We start from the raw sequence: 12,111 nt of genomic DNA, 5'->3' as shown, positions 1-12,111 counted from the left end.
CTCCAGACCAGCATAATCTGGTTTGGGAGACTGAAAGGGCTTCAGTTCCGCCTGGCTGCAGGAACCATAAATTCCAGACTAGGTCGGAATTGGAATAATCGCAGTCAAAATACACCCAGATGCTCTTACACACCCAGGCGCGCGCGCATCCCCAGGCCATGGGGCGCACGTGAGCCCACGCCCCGCGCGCCCAGCCCTGCCCCTCGCCAGAGCATCCTCCGCAGCTGCCACAGAAGCCGCCGCCTCCTCCTCCTCCTCCTCGTCCACCCCCTCCTCTTCCTCCTTCTACGGCCACCGCCGGGGCTGCTGTGACTCCCATCCCCTCTTGTCCTCATTCCTCTCCTAGTACTTGCTCCTCCTCCCATCCCCGGCGCCTGCTGCCCGGAGCCAAAGGCAGAACCCTCTGCAACGGCTGCCCTCCGCTCGGGCCACGAAGAGGCTGGAACAGGTCTGTGTCGGGGGCGCTTTGTTGCAGGCTGTTGGAGCGCCAGTGGCTCCAAGAGCCGTTGGGGCGGGTGAGGGGCACGGGGCAGATGGGAGTGTAGATTATTTCTCAGGTTTTGGCCTTTTACTATGAATAGATGGGATGCGATGCGGTGGGAGGGCAGTCCCGGTCCCTTTGCCAGTTCGCCGTCGCTGTCGCTTCATGGAGAGAGAGCTCGGTAGCTGCCTGGATTCGTGACCCTGCCCACCTCTAAAGCTCTCTTTCTTTGGGCCCCCAATCCCCACATCCACTTCCCAGAGCTGAGCTTTCTCTTGTTGGGGGTTCTCATGGGTGGGGGCGGGGAGAGATGGATGGAGTGGATCCAGCAGGACGCCTGGGTGCATGAGGCTTTGTTGCCTACAGCAAAACCAGTCCCCACCAGCTTCCAGTTCCACGCTAGGCTACAGTGTGCCAGTAGAGTGGGGTGTGGATGGGGCAGTCTGGAGAAGTGAGGGAATGTGAGGGGCACTCCCTGTGTGTGACTGGCACACAGGAAAGCAAATTTGGGAGGAAGATAGTGCAGGTTTTGTGTGGGGTTTTTGAGTGTGAATTGGAGTGGTGTGTGTGTGTGTGTGTGTGTGTGTGTGTGTGTGTGTGTGTGTGTGTGTGTGTGTCTGCACCATGGGGCTAGGCTACTCTTGGCATTACATGTCCTTGGGTATCATCCCATGCCAAGCCAGATTGCAGCAACACACAGGCAGATCAGGTCCAACCTGTTCTGCCCACATCAGAAGGGTAATGATGGTTTCAAAGTCATGGAAATCCCCCAGCTGGGGCTGTTGCTTAGGACATTCTGGATGTGGAATCTCTAGCCAGGTTGGCCAAGTCCCACTGGACATCATTATTGTTCCCCCAAAGATGCCCAACTTTCTTAGCAGGCTTCTCTTCTCAGCCAATGAGGATACAAAGCTCTTACAGTGATCCCTGCAGTAACTCCCCCCACCCCTCTTCCTCATCCCACCCCTTTAATTAGTGAATCCTCATGTCTTTATTGCAGTGATGTTAGCGGTGGGTTAGGAGGTAGCTGTATTATGTTTGGAGAAAACGGACATGCTAAAAGCATTATGTATTAGTTGTGGATTTGGTTTAGAGGGTTTTTTGTTGGTTGATCCATAAGGTGTGAATTGGCATGGCAATTTTTTTTTTTTTACCAAAGAAAGAAGAGATCAGTAAAAATGAACAAAACTAGTAAGCCTTCTCTTGACATTTTAATTTATGATTTTAATAAAGTGTTGTTTTTCAGGGTCAAAAAATGTACAATTAAGAACAGTGATCATTTAGTCAAACAACCAACATTTATTAAACACCTGCTATGCACCAGAGGTGTTAGGTATTGGAAGTATAGAAATGAATAAATGAATGAAACATCACCTCAGCTCTCAGGGAGTGCACAGTCTGGTAGGCAAGAGAGAAAGTGTAAACAGATAATTACCATAGAGTTTGACAAGGCCTGGGCAGGGTACTGTAAGACCATGGAAGAGGGAAGCCTGCCTGGAGGAGTGGGGAGAAGATCAAGAAAGGTTTCATGGGGGAAGTGACATTTGAATGAGTCTTGAAGAATAAATTCACCAGGTGGTTAAATTGAAGTGACAGCAAATATAAAGACAGAGGAATCCTTGGACGGGTCACTGTTACATTCTCAACAAAGTTAGGATGAATCTCCTTGGACTGGGATGGTGATTAATAGTGGATTTAAAAGGAGCCAGCATTGCAGACTGATACAGATCAGAATACATCCCTGTCTTAAGAAATGTCTAGCTCATTTATTAATATTAGTGTGTTTTGCTTTAAGCAAATCTGATATGTGTAATTATGGATTAACAAGGCAAACCAACTAGATGGGGACAGTATTCACATTGCAGAATTTGTTGTTTTACAAAAGGATTCATAATCAGATCATCTTAAATAACAGTGCCCCTGTGACCTTTACAGTGAATATTTTTACCAAAAATCGATTTATACAGAAATGTTCCCATAAACAACAGATGGATACAGAAAGGTATATTTGTATTACATTTACTTTTTGCATACAAATTTACCAATTTCAGTGGAAGCCTTTTCCCTCATGGTGTGGATGTTTAATAAACACTAAAAGAAAATGTGAAAATGGCAGGAATAAATATGAAATCCTTTGTGATCTTCTGTTATTTGAATTGTATATGCGTGCATGCTAAGTCACTTCAGTTGTGTCTGATTCTTTGAGATCCTATGGACCATAGCCCACCAGGCTCCTCTGTCCATGGGATTCTCCAGCCAACAATATTAGAGTGAGTTACCATGCCCTCCTCCAGGGGATCTTTCTGACCCATGTCAACCATGTCAAACCCGTGTCTCTTATGTCTCCTGTATTGGCAAGTGGATTCTTTACCACTAGCGCCACCTGGGAAGCCCCGAATTGTATATAAAATACAAATTAATCAGGACAGAGTCTTCAGGGAGTTTTACATTTTAGGTACTCTTAGTAGTGTCACTGGTAATTAATAATAGCACAGTATTTCTGTGCCGTATGTTAGCTCTGAAATGGATATATGATGACCACTCTAATACTCATGCAATGAAGCCACAGCAGGGGCAGATTCTGAGTCTTCTGTTCTGTTGTGTGGGCACTGATTGCATGGACTGATGAATGGCACTAGGAATGAACCTGAGAGATGGATGATTTCTACTGTAAGTGCCTGGTGAGCACAGACTTCTGCTAGTTAAGAGTGTGGACCCTGAACGTTTGGACCAGCATCCCAGGCATTTACTCCCTTCAATGAAGACCCCAAATAGCTCTGGCTTCTATTTGAAAGGTGTGCCAGCAGAAGTAGGCAAGCTTGGATCGGCTTCCTCTCAACCGGCCAGTGCCCTGCTGCAGAGGAAATGATGCCCTGAGGTCCTTTGGGTGCATCAAGGTCCTTTGGTCACTGGCTGTCAGTATCATAAGGTATGGGGCGTTATCTCTAAGAAACATCCTCTACAGCTTGGGCTAGAATGGAATTGATCTGTTACTGTGGTGATACTCAGATTAGTCTAATGGCTAGGACAATGCTTCCTAATGCGGGTTCCAAAAAGACTAGTTCCATAGGATGGTAGTAGGTGTTACACACACACTCACACCCCCCCACACACACACCCACTCACCCACCCCCACACACACACACACCCACTGAGTTCTGTGGTTAAATTTGAGAAAGACTTGCTTAAACAGAAACAGTATTGTTTATTGCAGGGCTTCTAAAAGCCGTCACTAGGCCAGTGTATATATCTTTGCCCACAGAACCTGGTGTTCCAGCAAGCATTTGGCTGAGCTGGTGTGGGGAAGAACATTCTTTGGGCAATGCCAGGCAAGAGCATTTTTGCACTGAGTTTGGAGGCTGTCATTGTCTTGCTGAGTAAACTTGGATGACTTGCTTCAGCCCTCTAGGCTTTCCTTCCCCCATGTGTAAAATGAAGTTGATAATGATCATTGCTCTCACTGACTGTGATGGTGTGATGACAACTAAGATAATATCTCTGCAAAGTATTTTGAGCTCCTTAGAAGAAAGGCTCTATATAAACTCAAGGTTATTATAAAAGGGAAGTGAAGAATTAAGGCAATTATCTCGATAGTTCGGGCCCTAGTCCTGTTTTTCTGCTGCCTTATTGGGCAGTCTGTCTCAGTTCTCTGCTCTGCTTTGACTGCAGAAAACCTATATCCTCATCCAACCTTGGGTGACTCAGTTCTCTGGGGTTACTTCCTTTCACATCCTGACACTTTTAGCATGGCCTATAATTTCCTGGTCCAGAGGTATCATCAGTGCAGCCTCAAGGAAATCCCATCAATCTGAACACACCCTGCTGACCAGATAGCCCTGGAGGTGGGAATTAAATGTAGTTGGAAAATTGCTTTTATCCTTCAGACTCATCCTCTTGCAGAAGCAGTTCTAAAGGACCATCTTGGAAGCTGACTGCTACGGGCTCCTCTCCAGTGACCCCAGTGCCCCATCTGGACCAGAGTCCTATTTGCAGGAGAGGTTTCTTGACCAGTATCCAGGGTCCCTTTTGCCAGTAGGAAGTCATGGCCATCTTTAAGGAAATTTAAAGCAAAAAAAAAAAAAAAAAACCCACTCTCATGACCATTGACCCTTCCTGATTCCCTTGACTCTTTGTTAATTCCTCCCTTTCCTTACAAGCTTCCTTGAAAGGATAGAGTTCTTGAGGATTAATCACTAAATAATCATTGCAGACTGGGTTTGAGGTAGAGACTGAGGTGAGAGCATTAGAGTTAGCAGTCTATGGTGCTCTGCACACGGACCAGCATTTTCCCACATGCAAGCGGCAAGCTTCCATCGCAGTAGGAGTGATTTAGGTTTAACCACAAGAGGAAACTGTGTGACTTTAAGATGTGATGCTGGAAAGTGAGAGTGAAGTCATTCTCTGTCCTGGAGAGCTTAGTGGAAATGCCTATCCAGGAGGGGAGAGTCATAGCACAGTAGAGCTGCAAGTGTCTCGTGAAGATCATCTGATTCAAACGTTCTCTTTGGATGAGGCAAATGAGGTCCAGAGAAGTGCAGTAAGCCACCTAAGGTCACACAGCTACCATATGTCAGAACGGAAGTCCTCGTAAAAGCTAAAATTCAGATCTGCTGCCTCCTTATGCTCTTTACACAGCTTTATACCCAGCTGTGTCCTTGTGTGGCACCTCCTTGGTGACTAGACAGTAAAGAATCTGCTTGCAATGCAGCAAACCTGGGTTCGATAACTGGGTTGGGAAGATCCCCTGGAGAAGATACTGGCTACCCACTCCAGTATTCTTGCCTGGAGAATTCCATGTACAAAGGAGCCTGCCTGGCTATAGTCTTGTATATTTCAGGGGAGTGTGGATTGGCTCATTCAGTGGGACTTGGAGGTCGTGTCCAAGGCTGAGTTGTGTGGGCTGTAGCAGAGGAACAGGTTTCTCTGGGAGGCCTCAAAGGCCTGCTTCCTTGTATCTCCGGATCTCCATTCCTTTTGAGCGTATGGTTGTCTGATTCACCAAGCCATGCAGCTATCTGGAAACGTAAGGTCTGGGTGTCCTGCCAAGATACCCAGTGGGTGATTAAATCATCCCAGTCCCTCTACCTTGGTCATTATTAACATTGCATGGACCAAGGACCTCCTTGAAAGTCTGATGAAAACTACTGATGCACTCCCCAGAGAAGGGCCCACATCCGCTACCACAGGCATGTAATGTCAGGGTCATCCAGGTTTGTAGCTCCTGGTCTGCTGGCTGTTGGTGTTGGTACACAGCCTAGGATCACTTGTAGATGCTCGCTACATTCTGAAGACTCCCAGAGCTGGAATTGTCAGTCTTATCTAAGAGGAAATTGGAAGTACTGGGATGAGCCTTGTGCCAAATAGACTGGGGTGGTGTAGAGGTTAGAGTGAAATTTCTTTAGGATGAAAGAATGGGATTTAATCCTGGAGTTGAAGGAAAAACAAAAAAGGAACTGAAGTGAGCTAGCCATTTCCCTTTCTCCCAACATTATGAAAGAGATAAGGAGAAAACGAGGCATGGCAGAAAGAAAGGTGGGAGACTTGGAAGGATGGGAGAGGGAGATTGTTCTAGAAAAGGTGTCCATAATGTCACCACTACATGAAACAAGCTCTTCTGAAAAAAATGCCACAACCCTTCTACCTCTTTCCAGACTTTCTCGTCCTAGTTCAACTTCTAAACAGCAAACGCTCATGTCTTTGGGAATTAGAAATTGTCTTAGATCCTGGAACACCATGTCCTTGAAGGCGACATTTTTAGAGGTTTGGAGTGGGAGCTGGACATTGTGGGGGAGTGGTACAGCTTGCCTCACTTCTTGTTTTAAAAAAGCATTTTTATGATCAAAATAATACATGCTTATGGCTTGTAAAAATAGGAATATGAAGTAGAATGTTCCTGGCCTCTCCACCACTGATTACCCACTATGTTCACAGTTTGGTATGTATAGTTATGTGTGTGTTTCTATGAATATTCATATATGTATTCATGTGCCTAAATATGTCTGACACAGGATACAGCATGCTTGGGGCTGGTGCATGGGGATGACCCACAGAGATGTTATGGGGAGGGAGGTGGGAGGGGGGTTCATGTTTGGGAACGCATGTAAGAATTAAAGATTTTAAAATCAAAAAAATAAAAAACTAAAAGAAAAAAATATATATATATTTAAAAAAAAGAAGATGTGACTGAGACACCATATACTGCTCTATAGTGTGCACTTCACTGGACACGGTGTCTGGAGGTCTTTGCCTGCCAGTATACATCTAGCTAGTTCATTCTTTTTAACAGTTGCATAGTATTCTGTCATCCAGTTGTGACCTAATTTTTTAAATCCAAGCTTTATTGGTGAATTTTTACATTGTTTCAAATTTTACAAATTATTAAATATTGGTTCAGCCTACTTCCTTCTGCACGTGTCTCTCCATACTGTGGCCAGCATTTTTGCAGTGTAAATTCACAGTGGACTTTCCAGGTGGCTCAGTGATAAAGAATCTGCCCACCAATGCAGGAGACTTAGGAGACACAGGTTCAATCCCTGGGTTGGGAAGATTCCACCAAAGGAGGAAATGGCAACCCATTCCAGTATTCTTGCCTGGAAAGTTCCATTAACAGAGGAGCCCAGCGGGATACAGTCTGTTGGATCACAAAAAAGTGGGACTTGACTCAACGTCTGAACACACATGCAGATTCACAGTAGTGACCTTATTGGTTCAAAGAGTTTAGTTTTCACATCTCTCTTTTCTTTTTTAGAGAGCCTGCTCATTTGCCCTCCAGGAAGTCGATGGTGACTTACCTTCTCCCCCCAAAATGGCCATTTCTCCATGCTATTCCTCACCCATTTCAGTTAGGTTGGTGGATCCTTTCAATCTTTGACAATGTGATTGCTGAAAAAGTCTCCTTTTCCTTTGGGTATTTTTTTTTTTTGAGTGCTAGTGAGGCTGAAGTATGTGTCTGGCACATCTGCATTTCTTCTTCTGCGTTGCCATTTCATATCCTTTGCTATTTTTCTACTGGGTTGTTCTTGCTCATTGTGATAACCAGAATCTCTCTATGTATTTTGAGTAGCAATAATTTAACTGTGATCTATATTGCAAATACAGTAACTACAGTCTATTATTTATCTTTTGACTTTGATTTTCATTGCACAGAAATGTTTACGATTTCAAAAAATAATCACCACCACTCTGTTCCTTTATGAGCACTTCAACAATGCCACCACGAATGTCTGTGGACTCTATTATATGCGTTTGGCTCACTATTTCCTTAAGATAAATTCCTGGGATTGGGTTTGTTCAGTTTTATATATATATATATATATATATATATATATATATATATATATATATAGCTAAAGTGCCTTCTAAAGTGATTGTTTTAAACCAATTTGCACTCCAACTGCAGTATATCAAAGTATACTTTATTCCTCCTCTTGAGATCTTCTGCTAATTCAGATTTGGCACCTTAAATCAAGTGCTAGGCAGGAACTCGTGTTTGGCATCACAATGGCTGGGGCAGAAAACCCTAACTGCACGTGAAACACATCTAATACACATTTCACCTTCAATTATTTAAGCAAACATGTTTTTTAATTCATCTCCAACTAGAACTGTGTCAAAAGCATTTTCCAACATCAAGTCCCTCTAAATTCACTGTGAAGTGAATGGCTATTTAGGGTCATTTCTGCTGGTGGCCGCTGCAGCCGCAGACAATGACAAATGAACTTTAGAGATGTATGTTGTAAGACACTTGGAACAAAGCTACTGCTGCATCGTCACTGAACTCAGAGGTCAGCTAGATTGGTTCCAGAATTTTCCAGAGGCTGAGGTCTGAGTAGGAGTCGGCTTCTCTCCGACTTGCCTTCCTGCAAAGAGGACAAGTTTGAGGCCCTCCCATGAGGAGTTATTCTAATAGAAATAAACAGTGATGTCACCCTCTGCAAAGGGAATAGTGACAAACAGGTACAGGTGTAGCTTTTCTTGTCACTCTGCCTGGCTTGCTTCATCTTCTTGCATCTCTTTGCTGCCAACATCCAGGTATGGTCAAGGAATTTTGGTGTTCGCTTTAGGCCACACGTAGGATTAGGAGAAGGTGGATATCAGAGCAGTCATTTCTGTGGCTTAAGAACTGTCTTTCGTCTGAAGAGTGAGAGCAGCAGTAGCAACCTTTAAATCCTTTGGGGGTGATTGAGCATGCTGTGGGGTATGAAAGAGCAGCGATAGTTGGTACCCATTTTACAGATGGAGAAGACACATCTGGAAAGGAGAAATGCTCTGAGAGTTGGATGTGCTGGAAAAGTCTCCTGACATAACTCCAACACATGCTAGTTAAAAATCTGGCCACTTTTCTCCTCTAGGGATGGATATGTGTGTGCCAAGTAAGTTGATTCAGTCGTGTCCAACTCTGCAACCCCATGGACTGTAACCCACCAGGCTCCTCTGTCCATGGGATTCTCCAGGCAAGAATACTGGAGTGGGTTGCCATGCCCTCCTCCAAGGGATCTTCCTGACCCAGGGATCGAACCCTGGTCTCCTGCATTGTAGGCAGACGCTTTTACCTTCTGAGCCACCAGGGAAGTCAGCATTTGAACTATAGCCAGTTATTATTTGTGGTTTCCCATTTCCTTCAAAATCTTGGTATTTGGAAAATGACTTTAGATCCTATCTAATATATGTGGGGTTTTTCTTTTAAAGGCTTGGATCTGATGGCCAGAATTATTGCCCTTTGCTGCTTTAAAAAAAAATGGCTTTGGCTGCTAAGTTAATGAATGTACTGGAGCTTCCCTGGTGGCTCAACTGGTAAAGAACCCGCCAGCCAATGTAGGAGACACAAGAGATGCAGGTTCAATCCCTGAGTCAGGAAGATCCCCTGGAGTAGGAAATGGCAATCCACTCCATTATTCTTGCCTGCAAAATCCCATGGACAGAGGAGCCTGGCCGACTACAGTCCATGGGGTCACAAAAGAGTTGGACATGACTGAACACACACACTCACACTCACATACACACGCTCCTCTTAAAGCTAGGGTGTCCCTTCTTTGATGCTGAATTATTTGTCTGTTTATTTATTTATTTTGGCTGTGCTACATGGCTTACACAATCTCAGTTCCCTGACTAGGGATTGAACTGAGGGCCACAGCAGTGAAAGCACCTAGGCCTAACCACTGGACCACCAGGGAACTCTCCAATGCTGAATAATTTATAACTGAAACATTATGGCCACAAATATGGTCTCTACACATAAATCATGTAATGAATTTCTCCTTATGGGTGGTCATAAGGGAAAGGGCTATATTTTCCTTTCTTTTTAAAACTCTGCTTGATGCTTTTCATAGAACTGGGGATTGTCATGTTTTGTTTTCTAAGGATTATTCCCCAAAGGTAGCATTGCTGTTTAACTCATTAGAATCAGGAGGGGATATCTATTGTTCCCATACTTAAACTTGAAAGGACAATCTTATTAAGAAGCAGTCAGTCAGTTAGTGGAGCTTACAGGAAATTGGGAGGCAGAGACCTGAATCCCAGTTCTGGTTTTGTTCTAATTAGCTGTGTGACCTTGAACAAGTGCTTCAATGTCTCTGAGCCTCAGATTCCTCACTCTTTGTTAGGAATAGATTATATTGTAGTGCCTTTCATCTAAGCAAAGCATATTTGTCTCCAGTCAAAACTTGCTTAGTAACAAAATCGTGTGAAAGTGAAAGTGAAGTTGCTCAGTTGTATCCGACTCTTAGTGACCCCATGGCCTGTAGCCTACCAGGCTTTTCCAGGATTTTCCAGGCAAAAATACTGGAGTGGGTTACCATTTGCTTCTCCAGGAGATCTTCCTGACCCAAGGATTGAACCCGGGTTTCCCACATTGGAGGCAGACGCTTTACCATCTGAGCCACCAGGGAACTCCAAAATCATTTGGAGGCACATTAAAAAAATATGTTGGAGTCCCCACCTCAACCAGTTGAATCGGAAACTCCAAGAGTGGACCCAGCTACACTATTTGTTATCCAGCTCCTTCGACGATTCAGAGATGGCTATAACCCCTTCCTGTGGTAACTTTCTGGAGGCAAGAACTGAGTTTTCCAGCCTGAGGAAATGAAACCCATTTTCCAAAGTGGGAAAGTCCAGGTGTCTCTATGTCTATGGTTTAGAAACCTGTGATATGAGACCTCATTTGGGGAGGCTGGTTTGCGACCTTATTCCCTGGGGCTAGTTTCTGCAGAAGTGAGTGGAGAGCAGACTGTTCCTTTTAATAAGAGCAAGTCTGAGTGAACAAACTGACCATTTATTCAATAATGAGCATATTTCAGGACCTTTGGCCCAAAATCTTCTGTCAAAACATTTCTGAGAAAGGCCAAAGCAGTTACCAGAATTCAGACCTGTCTGCCCAAGCTCTCCTGTGAATCCCTTTTGAAGCTTCCTTCTATCCCTTCTTTACTTTGTAAACTTTTCTTTCTCTTTCCTTCATTCAGCTCATGGTGTTGCTGTGGGTTCTCTTGTTTCATGGGATTTCAACCTCTGAGCTTTTTAGGCCCTCATCTCCCACCACCCCACCCCTCTTTAAACACCTTCTCCCCACCCATCACCCCTCACTTCATCACATTACTGATTTCATTTCCTTCAACCGTAGGCCCTCTCTCAATATTGTCCTGTTCTCTAAGTGCCTAAAGGAAAGGGGTCAGCATCAAGATACACGCCTTTGGGGATTTCCCAGGCAGTCCAACAGTTAGGACTCAGCACTCTCACTGCCAGACTGGGTTCAATCTCTGGTAGGGGACCTAAGATTCCACCAACTGCACTGTGGGACCAAAAAATAAAATGTACACACCCCTTTGCTCCATTTCTTTCCTAGGGTCTCAGCCTTCAGCCCTTCACTTCATAACAGGGGAAATTGGAGCTAGAGAAATACTTCTTCAAGGCAAAGTTTCAGAGACAGCAAGTCTTCCTCTTTATCTATAGCCATCATTTACTAAGCCCAGTGCCAGGTACCATGCCACTGTCCCGGCATGCATTATCTCACTGAATCTCTTCCACAGCTCCATCAGATAGGCATTCTTAGTATTCCCATATCCCAGAGGAGGAAACAGGCTCAGAGCCACTAAGGGACTTGTACAAGTTCAGTCAGCTGGTGAGTAGCACAGTGGATCTATCTGTCTGGTCCTAGGGCCCGCATGATTACACAGAGTATTCTGCTATTAAGGATTCCCCATGGTGTATATCAGGCTTCCATGATGGCTCAAACAGTAACAAATCCGCCTGCAATGCAGGAGACACAGGAGATGCGGGTTCAATCCCTGGGTCTGGAAGATCCTCTGGAAGAGGAAATTACAACCCACTCCAGTATTCTTGCCTGGGAAATCTCATGGACAGAGGGTAATGGCGGGCTACAGTCCATGGGTTAACAAAGAGTTGGATACAACTTAACATGCACGCGTGCATACAGTATCTGCCTCCTACCTTGTGGTGTGTATCAGGCTGGGTTGTACTGGAGGCCAATCTATGCAGCAACAGATTTTCTTGGGTGTGAAGAGTCTGAGCCCGGAAGAGCCTCAGTAACTTTAAACACCAAGAAAGAAGGGGGAGTTGGTTTTAATGGCAGAATAATGTTGCCAGGGTTATTAAGTATCATTGGAGGGGTGGGCCTG

The 12,111-nt window shown here is 44.8% G+C and overlaps 1 protein-coding gene across 3 annotated transcripts in view; it reads left to right on the top strand.

Annotated features, from left to right (window-relative positions):
- Nucleotides 1-208: 208 nt before the first annotated feature.
- The window catches only part of PAK3 (p21 (RAC1) activated kinase 3), a 306,671-nt gene continuing 294,768 nt past the window's right edge, over nucleotides 209-12,111 (top strand). For all 3 annotated transcript variants that reach the window (XM_060408440.1, XM_042242240.2, XM_060408438.1), the window contains exon 1: nucleotides 209-448. The gene's annotated coding sequence lies outside the window, so the exon portion shown is untranslated. The remainder of the gene's footprint in view (nucleotides 449-12,111) is intronic.

This window comes from Ovis aries, chromosome X, assembly GCF_016772045.2.
Source record: "Ovis aries strain OAR_USU_Benz2616 breed Rambouillet chromosome X, ARS-UI_Ramb_v3.0, whole genome shotgun sequence".
In the NCBI taxonomy this organism is placed as follows: domain Eukaryota; kingdom Metazoa; phylum Chordata; class Mammalia; order Artiodactyla; family Bovidae; genus Ovis; species Ovis aries.
Note: the sequence above shows the minus strand (reverse complement) of the source record. Positions and strands in the feature narration are given on the sequence as shown.